Below are 19,067 nucleotides of genomic sequence, written 5' to 3' on the forward strand. Positions count from 1 at the left end.
CTTTCCAGAAAGGCACACTAGCTGAAGTAATGACTTTTCTGTTTTCCTAGTTAAACTCTATGGAGTTAAAGTCAAAGTCAAAAGAAAAACTAATATTTCAATTCATTATGCATGAAAGGCTTCTTGCTTTGGTATTGGAAAGGAATAGATTTTAGTGCCATAGGCTGGTATCTTATGAAAGGTTTACTAAAACACAAGAGTTCTGCACTATTTTGACTTATGTTTGATAGAAATACTTTTAATAGAGACATAAATAGAGGCCCCCTGACCATCTAAACTATTGGTTTTTAGCTGTGGTACTATTAGCACATGTAAGCTCTCTGGGGCGAAATGTCAACAAAATATGATTTAAAACCTGGTAATGTCTGAAATTACTATTCAGGTGGCGTAAACTGTTCAACATTATGTTTTCATTGCTTAACTGCTTACCTTCAGAGGTAGGATTTACATCGTGCAGTTGCTCAGAGCCTAGCTTTACCCACTGCTGTACTTTAAAGTGAAGCAGATCTATTTTTGAAACAGAAAGAAAGAAGGAAAGGAAGAAACTCCCTATTGGAACCCCTGTTCAACTCTTTTCACCCTTGAGAGGTCATTTAAAACTAAAAGCTCTGAAAATCATAAAATACTATATTGAATAAAATACGTATATCTATCTATATCTCCTTTGGAACCCTGGAACTTGCTCCCTCAACTCGGTCCTAAATAGCCCAAATTTGGTGACCTTCTGGGAATACTGCAAAAGACATCTGCCTTTTGGAGAAGGCTGTGGGTATGCGTCCATCAAAGATGAAGGCCTGCAAAGGATTCTCTTTCCTCTTCCCCTCAGGTGGCTGTTTGGGGGAGATCCTGTTTGAATTTATACTTTAATGATGCTGGGATTTTGCTGTATTACTAATTAAATGTTAGGGTGTCTAGAACCTTGTATAGGTGTCTTATTATTTCAGTCTAAAATAAATTTGAACACAGTTTCTCTTTTAAAAAACCACTAGACCTCAAAAACATTTAATAAGCACTATTTAATTATTTGGCACCAGCTAAATGTGTCTCCATTTAGCAGAAGGTGCTAATAATATCCTAACTAAGCAGCAACCATTAACATTAACTATCAGAGTAAATAACTTAATTGTTCTAACTTAGTGGAATATATTATGTGCGATTGTAAACCATCAGTATTACCAGCTACCTGTATGAATTTTTTCTTGATAGTTTTCTGGCATCTCAATATGAGCCCATTAATGTGGACCAATAGAGAATTCTGCAAATAACTTCTTGTCTAGTGCACCAGCAGTTATAGTTTAAAAATAGTTATAAATAAAATTTAATTTCCAGTTTATTTTTGTGGCTAGAGCAGGGCACACAAGAGGGTTTTGACTACTAGTGTCTCATAAATGAACACTTGAGCATGGTGTTCATGTTTGAAGAACGGCATCATAGAGATTAAAGCAACAGTGTCAAGAAATGTTATTTTTTTTAAAAACTAAAACAAGAGCAATCATCAGACACTGAGGAGAAAAATGGGAAATCTATTATTTATATAAAACTCCATAGACAATGCAGACATCAAACAGAAGATGAAAAACAAAAATAAAAACCCAAATCCATGATGCTGTAAGGTTCATTTCCACCAAAATTAAAATTGTTTGTAAATGCATTGAGATGGCACACAAACTTGACAGATGTTCATAGCATCTAGATATAAGCATGCCAGAGTTGTTATAGTCCTGTCAAAATTTACCACTAACCATTTGAAGGTGGTACATTTTACAAGCACAGAAATTATCACTTTTTCTTGAAAAACTTACCAAGCAAAAAATAAAACATGAACTATAATAAAAAGAGGGGCTCAGTTTTATGCCTGTCAGCCTTCTTGCTCCCATGCTGTCTGGGGGATGTTTGGCAAGGGGGAGGGAAGAGGATTTTTTTTCCCCTGCTTAATCAGATTTTGCCCAGGGGTACTGGAAAAATTTTTATAGTGAGGCTACTGAGAGCCATTGAAGCAAGCTGTAAACTCTGTATATAAAGAAAACCACTTCAAGCCAGAAGGTGCTGCAGCAACCCTAACACCCCTAGTTCCAGGACCTATGATTTTGCCTTCAATTTCTTGGACTCCTCTCCCTGTATTCATCTCTCTGCATATAAGTTACCATCTCCACAATTACCAGATACATTTTAAATGAAAAAACAAAATGAAATAAAAACAAAATTAAAAACAAAACCAAAATTACCCATATACCTAAAATTTTAACAAATTCATATGAACAGTAAAAGCCATAATCTTGTGAGACATTTTTGTGTAGTCAGAATGGACCACATGGAAATAAAGTTATGATCAGCACAAATTTAGAGTTATTGACCATGAGCCAAATCCAGATGGTTCAGAGCAGTTGCAGAAAAATAGGAAAAATGCTTGCCTCGTACCTCTCTATCTAGGCATTTATATACTGCTTACTCTGCTCTCAGACACTGCAATATCGGAGAGCCTCACAAATATTAATGATTTTACCCTCGCAACAACACAGAGAGATATGAAACGATTATTACTATTTTTCAGAAGGGGAACTGAGGCAGAGATTAAAGCTCCAATCCTGCAATTGACTCCACAGTGGTGAATACTCGTTCCCTTATTAAGTCAACTGCAGGATCAGGGACTAAAGGTGGGATCCACAAAGCAGCAGACACCTAAACCCCAGAGTTAGGCACCTAAATCCTGCATGTGGCACCAATGCGATCCACGAAACTCCCGCCTGGCTTCTGATTAACCTGTTGGCATGTAAACTCACTTGTGACCTAAGTTTTAGGCCCATGGGCACATGCAATGCTGCTGTATTCTAGGTATCTGGGCACCTATTTCCTGCCTAAGTCCCAGAGTAATTCACAAACAGGGAAGATAAGCATTTGGCTACCTAAGTTGTGTGTAGCAGCCTCTAAGCACACCTACCAGATTGGGTCCAGTCAAAATACATCCAGAGTAGTAGTACAAGGCAGTGGTGATGCTCACCTTACAACTTTTAGTTGCCAGAGGGGGAGAAAAGATTTGAACATGGGTCTCCCACTTCTTGGAAGAATGCTCTACCTCAGTGATACTCAGGCCTCAGTGGTTGAGGAGCAAAATTGGAGATTAGCATTAGCCAGAAGAGCCACAGTAGTGTGAATGCATTGTTTCATTTACTATAGCACTATTCATATTTATACAGTATGACAGGGGAAAGTAAGTGTGTGTGTGTGTGTGTGTGTGTGTGAGTGAGAGAGTGTGTGTGTGTGAGAGTGTATATATATATAAAAAATTTCTCACATCACATAAATTAATAACTTAGTGCAACTTAATTGGTTAATAGCATAGTAAAAGCATCCTGATTGGTTAATAACATAGGTTGGTTAATAATTAAATCACGCAGTGTTTTAATATCATGTGCTACAAAGAGCTGCAGGAGATACATTAAAGAGCCACTTGCAGTTTGCAAGCTGCAGTCCAAGTATCACTGCTTTACCCATCAAGCTATGGGACAGCCTGACATGGGACTTACTCAGTCCCTCCTGCTGAAGCTGTTCTACGGTGGATAAATAATGAGTGATTGGAGCAAGGGTACCCAGTGGTTAGGGCATCCACCTGGGAAGAGGAGACCCCAAGTCCAGTTCCCTGCCCATCGTGCAATAGCTTCAACAGGAGAGACTGAGGGAGCCCCACATTAAAATATGCCATAGCTCAGTGGTTAGAGCCCTCTGGGGTAGGAGATCCCTGTTGAAATCCTTTTCTCCTCTTCAGGCAGGGAGGGAATTGAACCTTCTCCTCCCACATTTCAGGTGAGCACTCTAACCACTGTGCTAAAAGTTATAAGTTGTGTAGCACAACTTCCTTCTCCTGCTGCTGTTTTGTGTAAAGAAAGGCACGAGCCTAACTCATTCCCACAAGTGGCAGCTTAGGTGCTTAAGCCATCCAAATCCAGGTGGTGGGGTTCTGTCATGTTTCTACTGGGGCTTCCAATAGGCACCTCCCAGCAACCTGGACTTAGGCGCCTATCTCTGTGCACACATCTCTCCTGTCAGCATCACCCACTGGCTGGCTTAGGTGGCTTTGCACCGAACATGCTGGCTTTTGTGGATTGCATTCTTAGGTGCCATTCATTGTATAGGGAGCCTAGGCGTGTAATACAGACTTTGTGAATCACAGTGTGGTTCCTGTGATTTTCTGGATGCCTAAAGGTTAGGTTCAATGACACTTAGCATTGCAATGCACAAGTCCTTCATGGATCCCACCTCAAATGACTTGCAAGAGCCAGAAACTGAACTGATATCTCCCAACTCTCATTCTTTTGCTTTAACCACAAGACTATCCTTTCTCTCTTGCCATGCAAAAGGGGCCTGATCGAAAACCCACTGACATCAAGGGAAAGACTCAGACTTCATAAGTTTTGGATCAGACCCAAGGTGTGTATGTGAACTCCACAATATACTATTGCAGGACAGAACAGTGCATATAGAAAAACTGTGTCAGTAAGGGTGGTAGAGATGAGTGACTGAGTGTCCAAGGGATAAAAACAGAAGTAGGAACAGCCAATACAGACCCTAGAGCGCTAAACAACTTAGTGAATTGTCTCTGAATTCCTAATGCTCACTAGAGATCAGGGTGCCAAATATATTACATAAAGTAACGTGGTCTGATGGCCTATTCTTCATATCTTCCTCAGAAATAGCCATTAATAGATGGGTGTATATGTGTGTGCATGCACACACACACGCAAGTGCCTGCGCACATAAACATGAGAAGGTGTTTCACAAATACATTAATTCTAATGTTTATCTTCAGAAATGTTTTTCTGGGACATTCTTCAAGTGTTACTATTATAGAAAACCTCCACAAACAGATGGATCTGATATTTTGCTCTGACATGATCCTGAGTCATCTTGATTTCCACCTCATGATCAGTATTAAGGGAGTGAAGACCTTCCATGTTTTCCAATACCCATCCACTTGGTCTTGAAGGACAGAATACTGCTCTGGATTGTTATATCCTTTCCTACATTGTGGTCCCTTTTTCACTGGAGTCCATGTTGGCCAAGAATTAAACCTATATGTTCATTTTAAAAGGAAAAATGTGTTTAGTGTGTTCACCCTGGTTTGTTAAAGAAACTTTTAAGTTTTGGTTTTCAGAAGGGAGAGGCGGAAGGAGAAAAACATCACTGAACCATTTGTTTTGAATCTCTACCTCTCTCTCTCTCTCTCTCCTCCCACCCGCAGCAATCCGCTTGAGTCTAAACATATATGGCTAAGATTTTACAAAATTATCAGTGACTTTGAGTGTCCAGAGACACCTTAAAAGCACTTGATTTTCAGCAAGTGCTAAGTGAATCCAGTCTCTAAAAATCAGGCACCTTTTAGTTGATTCAAGTTGGGCACCCAAACATTGAGACACCCAAACTCTCTAGTCGTCTTGTAAAATCTTGACCATACATACTGTTGTATGTGCTACTTGTTGACACCCCAAGTTAAAAGACAACAGACAAATACAAATAAACAAATAAAAGAAGAAACCCAATAGCTTCATTTTTCTGATCAAAAAGTTCACATCATTTTCTGACAACCTCTAGGATTTTCCCTCCTTTTTATTTTATTTTAAAATGGAATTGAACATGCAATTTTAAAAATTAATTTAAATTACTTAGATGACTTACATTCAATGCACACAGTGACCGCTACTGGTCTGTTAGTCAGACATGTGAGTCTGACTAACAGACCAGTGTACTGGTCACTGGTCAATGTACTGTCATTCTGTATAGCACATAGCTAACTTGTAGGGAGAGTTTCCACAAAGATTTTATTTATGTATCTTATGTAACTTTGTCAGTTATAAATAATGCTCTAATTGTTCCACGTAATTAGGGCTAGAATTATGTTATAGTAAACATCATTAATTTTAATACTCAATCTTCTGAAAGAATAAAATAGATAAAGAATATAACAATTATCTTATTTTTAGTTCCTGTACACCATATACCAGTATTTCCAGTTAAGATATCAGGCATGTTATCATACAGATCTTAAACTAATAACAACTGAACTTTCCTTAAAAATCACTTAATGGAAATAAACATCATGTTAATTTAATAAAAGCCATTTTAAAATGAGTTTTAGCCGTATGTAATGTATTCACCCAATTAAATATGAACAGTTATTACCACAATCTACCCAGTGAATCATATTAGCTTTCTATTGTCCATGCTATGCAAAAAATTAGGGTTAAGAATATGCATAAATATTAACTTATCTGCTTTAGTACACAATTTGTTATTGAGCCAAATGAATAATAAAATGTTCTGTCACACACTTACTTCACAACCCCTTATGCTCTCTTACTAGTTAAAAAGCAAAGTATTAATTAAAAACTGCTAGATATAAACTCAGTCATTTCTAAAGTCTGAATTGCTTTTAATGCAATATCCATTATTACAACCTATCAAACAACTCACAAAATAAGTATGGGCTACACTATAATAAACTGTTTCAAGAAATCACACAATCTAGACAGGAACAGACCATGGTTGGTTATTTAAAATGCTAAATATTGTTTTTCATTACAAACAATTCCCCAATCTATGGTTAATCCAAAGAAAACAAGTTTTCTACATTCCCAAGCTTTTGAGGGTACTACTTCTACCATCAGTCTCTCTTCAAAAGCATGCGTGTGCATAGTGTACCATGCAAGTGTGACGGAAGATGGCGGGAAACAGGCCACCAAACAATCTTAGGGTGAAATCCTGCCTCACTGAAGAGAAACAGGATTTTTTCCATTGACTTCAATGGACCCAAGAATCTAGTGGGAGAAAGTAATCTTAAATCTCAGCCTTGAAAACCACAGGCAACTTTCCTATTATACTTTAGGTGAGAGAGGAGTATAAGGATTGAATAGTATTTGCATACAGCAAAAATCAGACTGAGACTTTTACCTGAGCTTTAAAACTGTTCTTTCTTCAGATGTGGCTATAAACTAGCACAAGAGGGTTTTTTTGTTTGTGTTTCAATCTCTAATGGTAAGTGTGCTTGCAGGGATTATAATACTACTTTAGAATCAGCCTGTGTCAAGGCTGATTCCCCACTCTGGCACCTCCAGAGCAGAAAGCAGGGGCCCACAAGGGTTACAGCTTCTCTCTGACCTTGGATGGGTAGATGCTGCCACTACCCAAATGCAAAAAAAACCCTTTGAATCCAGGAAGGAGTACTTGGGAATTCTCCCTGGGGGTACCCTCAAGCCCTTACACCCCCTCCTGGGAAGAGCTGAGAAAGAAAAAAATTGAAATCAGCTGTTGCCACCAGCTAATTAAACAACATATGCACAAACCTCTTAGGACACAAAAAACTCAATCCTGTTCTTAAAAAAGGTAAATTTTATTAAAAACAAAAAGAAAGAATGCACATCTGGAACTTAGGTTATTGCTAGATTTAAAAACAGCAAATATAATAATTAAGCATCAAGAATGATTTTCTTGAAGTCCAGCTTAATGTTACAAGCAAAACAAAAGCATTTGGGGTTAGCACACAGGAGTCCACAAGCCTTACAGAAATAAGAGAGAGAAACCTAATCACATCTTTTTAGACATCTCCTGATCTACTTACATATCTGGAGTTTCAAATAAGTAGTTTCTAGGTAGGATTTGATGGTTTGTTTACATCTGGCTTAAAGTTTTTTACAGCATAGTCCAGCCCTGTCCCTGCTCTCTGAGAGAACAACCACAGACAAAGTGTAAGTTTTTTCCCCAATTTTAAAAAGGTCTAGCCTTCCCATTGGCTCTTTTGGTCAGGTGCCCACTCCCTTCCTTTTACCAATGGGCTTTTTTTAACCCTTTACAGGTAAAGCAAGTAGAGAACAGCTAACAGGGATTTTGTAGCTAACTGGCTGCCTAGGTGTCCATAAAAGGGAGCTACCCACCCATATCATTTATCACAGCCTGCCCCCTCTCCAACTAAATTCCTGAAAATTAAGTAGTAAATAATAATACTTATTCTATAATTACTGACATTTGCATTGTTTCCACCGATGCACACGGCTTAAATTTAGTCAGTCCAACTGCAAATCGTTAGCCACAAGCTGTCACTATGATCCATGTTCGGTAACTGATGAGTAGTCCCATCAATTATGTCAATACAATTACTCAGTGTAAAGGATGCAGAATCTGGACCTCTGACCTTTACCAAAACACTAACAGTAGTTGGGCCTACATCCTACAGTTTGACCACTAGTCAGACCTGTGAAGCAAACTGCATGTACAGTTGAAAAAAAAAAAATTTTTTTTTTTAAAGTGCAGCCATACGATTCTAAGTCAGTGCACCAACTCCCTTGTATCTTCAACAGCAGCTGAACATTTATAAAGATTTTATTTTAGGTATCCATATTTAAATATTAATAAAGTTACAACAAAGAAGAAAAGAGAAAAACAATGACACGTTATAAAACATTTAAGAAGCTTGTTGCAGTTTATCTGACATCATTTGTCAGGATTACACAGTGAAACTCATTATTGATTGCAGTCAAATCATGTATGCCACAATATCAACTGTTAAATGTAAATTTTTATACATCCAAAAATCTACAATAAGAGACTGTTAAAGTTGCTAAGTCAAGTACTCAATAGATAGGAAATGTCAGAATTAAGGATGCCTTGCAACCTTAATTCAGCCCCTTTGTGTCTCTCTATTATGATAGAGTCTTTAATTACATAATCATATACTAGTTTTTCCACAGGACTCCTGCCTCATTCAGCAAATAGATGCTTATTCAATACTTCTTTTTATCCTCCTCATTAAATAAGGCTTGGGGCCACACACTGAAGAAGCACTATCCAAACCTTACACCGAATATAAAACCATTAACTTCCTCCTGGGCATTTCTATGGTGCTCTCACCATAGCCTTCAAGTACTTCACAAACATTAATGAATTTATCATCAGAACTCCCCTGAAATTAGGTGGCATTACCACTCCATTTTATATCTGAGGAACTAACACACAACTCTATTAAGTCCAAAATTGCTCAAAAGCATGTATCTACTCATTTTGGGAATACCTAAGATATGATTTTTCAGAGTACTTGGCATTTTTATAAAGTCCATCTCCCGCTGACATCAATTGCAGTTAAAAGTGCTCAGCCCTTCTGCAAATCTGGCCCCAGATATCTCGTGGCATCTGTAAAATGAGGAACACACAATTAAATTACTAGCCAACCGTGAACATTTTGGTTTATGTGACTTTCCCAACATCGCAAAGAATCTTCGGCAAAGGGATAGAATCCAATTATCTTAGGTGTCAGTCAACTTCTTTAACCAGAAGACCATCTCCTTCTGTAATGCCCTGCCTCATTTACAACACACCTTCCCATTTCTGCAACAAATGAGGAATGGGTCCCACAGACACTAGCATCCTTCACTACACAGTCGTGATTCATTCTCAGACCACCATCCATCCTGTGCACTGATTGAGACTGGTGCCCAGTCCAAAAATAACGTGATCATGTAATTAAAGATCATCATAATATGTGAACAAGGAGGCCGAATTAAGATCAGACAGGCATCTTTAATTCTGAAATTTCCTAACTTTGGAATACCTGACTTTGCAAACTTAATTTTTTTTAACAGTTTTTGTTGTTTTTTTTTGTTTGTTTGGGTTTGGGTGTGTAACCGCCTAATTAAAATAAAAAACTGAAAACCAACATAAACCAGAAAATACATCATATTACTTCCAAACTTGTGTCATCAACAGGGTTTGAACTTTTAGATCCACAGCACAGTCCTCCACAGTAGGCTGTTACCTCTAGACGAGTGACAGTGAGTTCCCCAGCTATTTGCTGACAGCAGAGGAATGTAGATACTCAGAGCTCCTGCATTCAATTCCATGTTTTGGAGGGGAATGTGCTCCAATAGTTATAGACCTTTCTATGTCTGTACCCACAGCTTCTCTCTGTCCAATCCCACCTTCTAAGGCTCCTGCACCCTTTGCCTTCTTTTGCCCCCCCTCCTTGGGCTCCTGCAACCCTATCTTCCTTCACAAGTTCTCACCCTCTTCATTTAAATCAAATGCTTCTTCCTCCTCTAAATGGGGGCATGGAAAGCACAGGAAATAGTTTCCCTGCTTCCAGTTCTGGTGCCACAGACGCCCCTTGCAGGCACTAGGAACAATTACAGGAAAAGTCCTCTCTGCCCCATAATCCCCAGGATGGAACATGCGCCATTGCTCTGTGCAGATGGCACATGCACAGTCCAGTCAGCACATAGAAGCATGCTCAGTGCAGAGGCAATCTTCAAAGAATTTAGCTGTCAAACTCTAACAAGTCTCTACTGAGCATGTGCATACTGAGATTTTTTATTTTTGAAAGAGTATCAGAGGGGTAGCCATGTTAGTCTGGATCTGTAAAAGCAGCAAAGAGTCCTGCGGCACCTTATAGACTAACATGTATCGGAGCATGAGCTTTCGTGGGCCAATACCCACTGCATGCATCCGACGAAGTGGGTATTCACCCACGAAAGCTCATGCTCCAATACGTCTGGTAGTCTATAAGGTGCCACAGGACTCTTTGCTATTTTTGAAAGAGTTATGATTTGGCCAAATTTGAGCCAAATTTTCACAGGAATGGCAAAAGGCACATCCCTGACAGCAGGGTGACTCCTTCCCTGACAAAGTTCAAAGTTCCTTTTCCAAAGCATGAAGACACTCTCAATGAAAGGATTGGAAGAATTTGCTGTGAATCCAAGTATCTTCTATATCCATAGGTTTCAGAGTCGTAGCTGTGTTAGTCTATATCAGCAAAAACAATGAGGAGTCCTTGTGGCACCTTAGAGACTAACAAATTCATTTGGGAATAAGCTTTCAAGGGCTAGAACCTACTTCATCAGATGCATGGAGTGGAAATCACAGGAGCAGGTATAAATATATGAAAAGATGGGAGTTGCCTTAGCAAGTGTGAGGTCAATCTAATGAGACAATTCAATTAACAGTAGGATACCAAGGGAGGAAAAAGCCCCTTGTAGCGGTAATGAGAATGGCTCATTTCAAAGAGTTGACAAGAAGGTGTGAACAACAGTAGGGGGAAATTAGTATGAGGGAAATTAGGTTTAGGTTTTGTAATGACCCAACCACTCCCAGTCTTTATTCAGGCCTAACTTGATGCTGTCCAGTTTGCAAATTAATTCCAGTTCTGCAGTTTCCCATTGGAATCTGTTTTTGAAGGTTTTTTGTTGAAGAACTGCCACTTTTAGGTCTGTTATTGAGTGACCAGGGAGACTTAAGTGTTCTCCTACTGGTTTTTGAATGTTATAATTCCTGATGTCAGATTGGTGTCCATTTACTCTTTTGTGTAGAGACTGTCCGGTTTGGCCATTATACATGGCAGAGGGTATTGCTGGATAGTATACTAGTCCATCCAACTCCTGCAAAACAAAGCAATTAATGGAAATACAAGAGAAACTAAAGACATGGAATTTTCCCTGCACATCCTATCTCAAACTTAAAGACAGTCACTTAGGGCCTTGGCTACACTGGCACTTTACAGCACTGCAACTTTCTCGCTCAGGGGTGTGAAAAAAACATCCCCGAGTGCTGAAAGATACAGCGCTGTAAAGCTAAAGCTGTAAAGCGGATTGCAGCGCTGCAAGCTAAACCCCATGAGGATGTGGAGTACGTGCAGCGCTGGGAGAGCTCTCTGCCAGCGCTGCTGCTGCGACCACACTCGCACTTCAAAGCGCTGCCACAGCAGTGCTTTGAAGTTTCAAGTGTAGCCATACCCTTAGATAAGGCAAGCTGCTACACCAGTGTAGAGGATGAGGTGGGTAAGGAATTAACAAAGACTCTTGCAGACTTGCTGCAGGGCAGCTCAGAGTTACTCTCTTGTCAGACATCCCCTAGGGAAAAGTCAGAAGCAATGGTCTGGGTCTGAGCACTTCTTGCGTGAATTCCACAGGGATACAATGAATATTAATAAAAACATTTTTTAAACCATCAGATAAAAATTAAAGTGTGTGCATGTACTCCACACTAACGTACAGCACGAAAACTGAAAAATGTTCTTTCCACAGGACTCAGAGAAATGTGTTTTGCTATCCAGAGAAGTCCCTGTTAATTAACACTTTCATGTCCAAAACAACAGGAGTCAATGATCTGACAGTTTTTAGCAACAGATCACTGACACAGTTTTGAATGTTTCTTGGATGAAATCACTAACATTAGCACCTTTATGGTAATCGATTGGTGTCAGCAGAATTCTGGAGATCTATGCTGCAGACTCTAACATCATAGAAGAAATCAATTAAGGCAGTCAGCTGAAAAAAAATGATGCAAAGAGCAGAGTTGTCGATGGCAAAATAATCTCCTTTTAGTGGTTTCAAAAGATGAGCAGATAATTTGCCATTTACTTATTTCATTAAGGGGCTGAATTGTTCTAAATAAGTTAAAAGATCCAATTTCCGGAACAATTTCCATAATTACTATATCCAGAATCTATGAAGTGATTAATTCCATATAATCTCTGCACTACAGTGGGGTAATAAAAACCTCAGTTTTATGTGATGCAAATAGGAGGTATTGCAACATAAAAAGTTACTGCAAGGGGAAGCCCGGTACTAATATGCTAGTGAATATACGGTTCACTTAAGAAACCCCAAACTTTTACGTTGTTAATACTGACCTTAACAAAGATTTTTGCCTTACATTATGTACCAACACATACAGTTTCATTCTTTGGAAATCTTTATTTTCTATATCGCATACTTCAGCAGTTGTTCTGCTTGGGTGGCAAGACAATACCATGGATTCATTTTTACAGTTTGCAATTGAAGATGACAAACCGTTATCAGAAAAAGGATTCTTACTTACATGTGAGCAAGATTTAAGCAACAAAATACTTGAAAATGCTGAAAAGAGTTACCAAAGCTGTCCATACCAGTTTTTAATACCACACAAAACAGTTAAACAAAGAGAGTATGGAGAAAAAAGGAAGCTATCACCAGCATGAGAGCCTCTACCATGTTACATGCCACAGAAAGTTACCTGACACAATCTATAGTGCATTCTTTGCCTTCCACAAGCAAACCATCAGAATCTATTAAAATTACTTCATGCTGATAGCACCAGAGACATGACAAATCACAGGCCAAGAGTCAGATACCAAATAATGTGTCTCAGGGCTTTAGGGCTAGGCCCATTTGCAAGCAAATGATATTGCGTAGAGCTGGCATGCTCAATGCATGACAAACTGATGCAATTTCAGTACTGTCGGAGAAGCTGGGCGAGATTTCTCTGATGCTGGCTATGGTTAGTTTACAGAATTGTGCAGAGTTCCCAGATTTGAATCACTTGGGGCCTGAAAGGGCTTCACTTGACAAGCCACAAATAATTACACTACACTCTTTCCATTGTACTCTATTATTCTGCGCCTCTTATCTCTAGGCTTCAAACACTCATGAACAAGCAAGGTCACTTCTATTTTGACCACAATGCAACAAAACATTGTTCTTTTGTGATATGATAAATAAAACACTGTCCTGCAGACTAAACATTTTTATCAGGTCCACTTCCACTTTTATAAGCAAAAACAACTTTGGAAGCTTGTTAGAAGAGTTGAGGTTGGAAATAACCATGCAGGAAAGTCCATGAGCTCTTCACTTAAGGGTGTGATACAGCTATCTAGTTATTGTAAAAACTCATTTGAGAAATGGGCCATTAAGTTCTTAGCCCCTAAAAGATAATGGTTACATCTGTCATTACTTCCCCCTCCCCACCCCCTCATTCAAATGAACAAGTTTTGGTAATTCAGCGTGCAACTATCAGAAAATAGTTTTGAATCTGCTGCATGTTGCTGGTACCCTTCTTAGACCCAAGGTATTCTTCACAATCAAAGCCACTGTATATTTTATGAAGCTTTATAAAACTAATACTCGAACCCTGAAGCTCAGGAGAGCTTTGCTCTAGTACGTGTTATGTTGATCATTACTGAGTTGTTCAAAAATTGAAAACAAATTAAATTAATGTCATTTATTTGGATGGAAGAAGAAAGAGCAGAAGGATAAAGGTAGCTCTTGCAAGTTTAACCTTGTGACTAACTTACAGTAGACAAACTTCTAGGCTTTTAGCTACACTGTATTAATTCAGAGCAAACTCAAAGGTTCTTGTTAAAATTCCTTAACCTCTATCAAGAAAGCTACAAACTGCCTTTATTTGGTTCTAAACATATTTAGCTTCAGCCCATCAGAAGAGGGAGACACAATTCCTTTAATAACAACTAATAAAAACCAAGGAAGCTCAAGGAAGTAAAGTTTTACCAATTTATTACAAACTGGGGACAAAATATTATTAATAAAGAGACCTCACATGACTATTTCTTTCTAGCAGTTAAAACTATATTTAGAATGCTATTAATGCTGAAATTAAGAACTTAACTTTAACATTAAATAATATTATCCCAAAATGAATGGATAACAGAAATGGTAACGGAAAACAATCTATTTTAAAATCCAAATTAACAAGGATCAGAAGAATCCTCCATATTTGTCTTCCATAAAAAATATTATAGCAAGCTGGTACCAAGAGGAAAAAAAAAATAGCTTAAGGTCTTTCTTAACTGAAACGATGAATCTTACTACAGTACAATATATTCCCCACATGTCCAAGTAATCCCAGCATGAAGACTATCTTATCTTCTAAAAGAAATAAACAACTATTACTCTGGAAATGGCCAGCCTTCTTTTACACACATACCACACACTTCTCTCCAGGCCCTTGGAAGCTTGAAATATAATATTTCCATAATAAACTCTCCCAGCACCACTTTGTATGGTTATTCAGCACTTTGTGGAGGGGAGGGGGCAACACACATACACAGAATTATGTGGACTCTGTAAATATATAATGTAAGAAAATGATCTACTTGTGGTCATGAAAACATTCTGAAATGATATTGTAATTCAGTGTTCTGAAATAAGAAATTTGAAACAACTTCCACCATGAAACAACTGCCTTGTTAAGTCACAGGTGTTTCTGCAACAGATAAATGTAAGAATACCCTATTAGGAATCATCCATTTCATCCATATTTAAAAGCCACACAAAAAAATAAGACGTGATCAAAATAGGCAGCAACACATAAAGACTTCTTTACATACTGGAGGCTGTCATGTGAACACAAAACTGCTTCAAGAAATCTTCTGTCGGATACTTCAATAATGATGATGTCAATTTAATGTTACCACAAAAATCAGTGTTCCTCTAAGTTCACAGTCCACAGTTTCATAGGAATGATAAAATATTTTTAAGATGTATTGATGATCAATGGAGAACAAGAAGACTGAATTTAAAATAAACCAGGAATGCACATATAAACCAGCAAAGATTACTGAAGTGTCAGATCTTTTTATATTTTTTAAATTCTATTTTTAGTATCACTTGGTTTGGAATTCTTTTTATTAAAAGGATATTTTTGACCTGACCATTTTTGTCTCTTGTCATTTAATCATAGCATACTAGGGCTTTTTCCTCACCATTTTTTGCGATTTTAAAAAATTCTGCAGCTATACCTAATTTGTTCAACCACTGTTGTATAGTTGAAATGCACCCTGAAACTCTTGTAAAGTTTTCCTTCCTGCTCATCTGTTCAAAGGTAATTTGTCAAAACTGAGTGATGACAATCAGCAAATTAAAAAAAAACATATTCCAAAGAAGAAAAAGTTCTTTAGACTGAGCACCAGTGGCAAATGCAAAGCAGTAGAAAAACTAAGTACCGTATATACTTGTTCATTAGCCCGTTCATTTATAAGCTGACTCCCTCAAGATGGTTTGGTAAAAACAGCAAAAACTGTATGACCCTTTCATAAGTCGACTCTATATTTCAGGAGTTGGCAAACTTTGGCCCTCAGGGTAAGCCACTGTGAGGTCGGCATGTTTTGTTTACTTGGAGCATATGCAGGCATGGAGCCCCTCAGTTCCTTGTGGCCGCGGTTCGCTGTTCCCAGCCAATGGGAGCTGCGGGAAGTGGCGCCACTTCCTGCAGCTCCCATTGGCTGGGAACAGCGAACCGCGGCCACAAGGAACTGAGGGGCTCCATGCCTGCATATGCTCCAGGTAAACAAAACGACAATGTATTAGATATTCATTTTGATGATTCCATAGAGTTTAAAATCATCAAATTTTGGTGTAGATCCATTTATAAGCTGATCCCCACTCTTTGATGCATCACTTTTTAACCAAAAATATTCAGCTTATGAACGAGTATATACAGGAGTCATTTTAGTTTATCACTGTATGATGTTTGGAGCAAGAGGCAATTCATTTTGCTGGAAAACTTGGATTTGCAGGAAGATTACTGAAAGTCTGGGCCACAGTGATGTTTGAAACAAAAATACTGAAAACCTGCATGGAGGATCTGACATAGACAAAGATTTGAGACCTCCAGAACTACTGAAGAGCAGATCAAGAAAGAAGATAGGGATACTGGAATCCACAGCAATACAGCCGAGCCATGAGAGACTTGGGAGAGGAAGTAAACATCAAAATATTTTGTCTGGATGCTTTGATACCCAAGAAAGAAGGCAAGTTGAGAGGAAAAATATTATGGGGGTTAGGGAAATATCTCATTCCCCTTTTCTGTTTAATTCCACAATAACTCGGCCTATGACATCTACATTTACTTTACCTTGGTCTTTATGAGATGAGTTTGTTTATAACTTGTAAGCAACTGCAATATTTTTGGAAAACTGAATGACATTACAATACATCTATTAACCTAAAATTTAAATAAAATTAGCATGTCCATTCTTCTTCCCACCTAAAAAGCATCAAGAGAGTCAAGTCAGATTGCAGCAATCACTGTAGCTTGGCTTCAGGAGTAGCCAAGAGTTTTCCAGTTCCCAGAGAGATTCTGATTTCAGAAAAGGAAATAAAACAAAACAAAAAAGAGATATCTGTGCAAGACCACGAGTAAAGCTAGTCAGCTGAAATGCATCTGATCACATTTCATAAAAGCAACTTCTCTGTAATCAATACTCACTGCCACCCAATTGATTGTTTCACCACATAATCAAGATTCTTAATTTGTGCTTATGTACAAGATGATGGGGAAGCCTTAGATTTCATTATTCTCCAAACTGAATATATTGCATGCATGAATATTTTCTGCACAGGTTTAAAAACTGAATCCATTTAAACAGTGAATCAATTACAGAGTGAGACAAAACAACAGAAAAAATAAAATAATGAAATTCATCAATTTTTATGCTACTTTGATGGCAGAAAAAAAATCTACAGTCAAGTTCCATACCATTTTCATCTCTACAATAAGTCAAAGCAAAGCAAGTTAGGTCAATCTCCTGATACAGCACTAGCTACCACATGGGAAGTGATATTTATGAACATTGATCTTTATGAACATTAACTAATCTTCACAACATGCATGGTGAGGGAGACAAGTATCACCCCCAGAAACAGATGATCACATTTTAAGAGTGATCTTTAGAACTCCTATGCCAAGGAAATGGAGACTTACATGATTCTCATCTAGAGGCCTCTGTCTTAAGTGGGACATGTAAGCAGTACTGTTATACAAATAAATAATATTTAAAAACATACAGTGTGTCTATGACAGAGTTCTGGTATCACTTCTCATTCAGTACCTACTCCAAAGTAGACTAGTGATGACTATGGCATTGAAAATCTTTTCTATTTATAAGTTTCGAGTGGTTAAAGTTGATTGAAATAGGAGGGGGAGTGCTCATACCACCAGCAAATCGGGTTCAGTGCAGACTACTGCAAAAAGCTCAACGCTCATCTGTTCTTAGGACTAATAAGCTTAGGTGGCAAGCAGGACAATGTTTTAAATGTCAGTCATAATTTTAAATAAATGGATCATTTGTTTCTCTTTTGGTTGTATCTATAAGGGTATGTCTACTCTTAAAACACGACAGCAACACGGCTGTGCCACTGTAGCACTTCGGTGCGTAGACACTACCTAAGCCTATGAGATGGGTTCGCCCATTGGCACAGGTAATCCAACTCTGCAAGAGGCAGTAGCTATGGAATTCTTCCATTGACCTAGCACTGTCTACATTGGGAGTTAGGTCAGCTTAACTATGCTGCTCAGGGGTATGGATTTTGACACCCCTGAGCGATGCAGTTAAGCAGACTTAATTTTCTAGTGTAGACCAGGCCTACAACTGGTTGTGACGGGTTGAATCACAGGGAGCTGCCAACTGATGTGCCAAGACTACCTCTGCTCCTGTTTTCCCTGCCAGCTCAGGACTCCAGCACCCTGTCCTGCTGAGCCAGACACTCCCATTTGCTCCAACACAGACCCAGGGTCTGAATTACCTGCCCCAAAGCTGCAGGTTTACCTGAAAGCAGCTCAAAGAAGTGTGCTTGTCTGTAGCGCTCAGATGCCCAACTCCCAATGGGGTCCAAACCCAAATAAATCCGCTTTACCCTGTATAAAGCTTATGCAGGGTAAACTCATAAATTGTTCGCCCTCTATAACACTGATAGAGAGATATGTACAGTTGTTTGCTCCCCCAGGTATTAATACAAACTCTGAATTAATTAAGTAAAAAGTGATTTTATTAAATACAGAAAATAGGATTTAAGTGGTTCCAAGTGGTAACAGACAGAACAAAGTAAGTCACCAAGCAAAATAAAATAAAATGTGCAAATCTATGTCTAATCAAACTAAATATAGGTAAGTTCCTCACCAGTTCCAGAATGCTCTCTTTTACAGGCTAATCTCCTTTTAGCCTGGGTCCAGCAATCACTCACACCCCCTATAGTTACTGTCCTTTGTTCTAGTTTCCTTCAAGTATCCGGGGAGGGTGTGTGTGTGGAGGGGTTCCTTCTTTAGCCAGCTGAAGACAAAATGGGGAGGTCTCCCAGGGGTTTAAATAGACTCTCTCTTGTGGGTGGAGACCCACCCCCTCCTATGCAAAGTCCAGCTCCAAGATGGAGTTCTGGAATCACCTGGGCAAGTCACATGTCCATGCGTGACTCTCAGTCTTTACAAGCAGAAGTCATTGTCCACATGGTATCTTGTATGTCTCCAGGAAGACTTCTTATGTG

General features: G+C 38.6%; 1 protein-coding gene across 5 annotated transcripts in view; it reads right to left on the reverse strand.

Annotated features, from left to right (window-relative positions):
* SNX24 (sorting nexin 24) overlaps positions 1 to 19,067 on the reverse strand; it is a 160,996-nt gene that overhangs the window by 125,511 nt on the left and 16,418 nt on the right. For 3 of the 5 annotated variants that reach the window (XM_030566499.1, XM_030566500.1, XM_030566501.1), the window contains one exon: positions 9,056 to 9,174. The exons of the other annotated variants lie outside the window; for them this stretch is intronic. The gene's annotated coding sequence lies outside the window, so the exon portion shown is untranslated. The remainder of the gene's footprint in view (positions 1 to 9,055; positions 9,175 to 19,067) is intronic. 5 annotated transcript variants of the gene reach the window in all.

Source organism: Gopherus evgoodei, chromosome 6 (assembly GCF_007399415.2).
Source record: "Gopherus evgoodei ecotype Sinaloan lineage chromosome 6, rGopEvg1_v1.p, whole genome shotgun sequence".
Classification (NCBI taxonomy): Eukaryota; Metazoa; Chordata; order Testudines; family Testudinidae; genus Gopherus; species Gopherus evgoodei.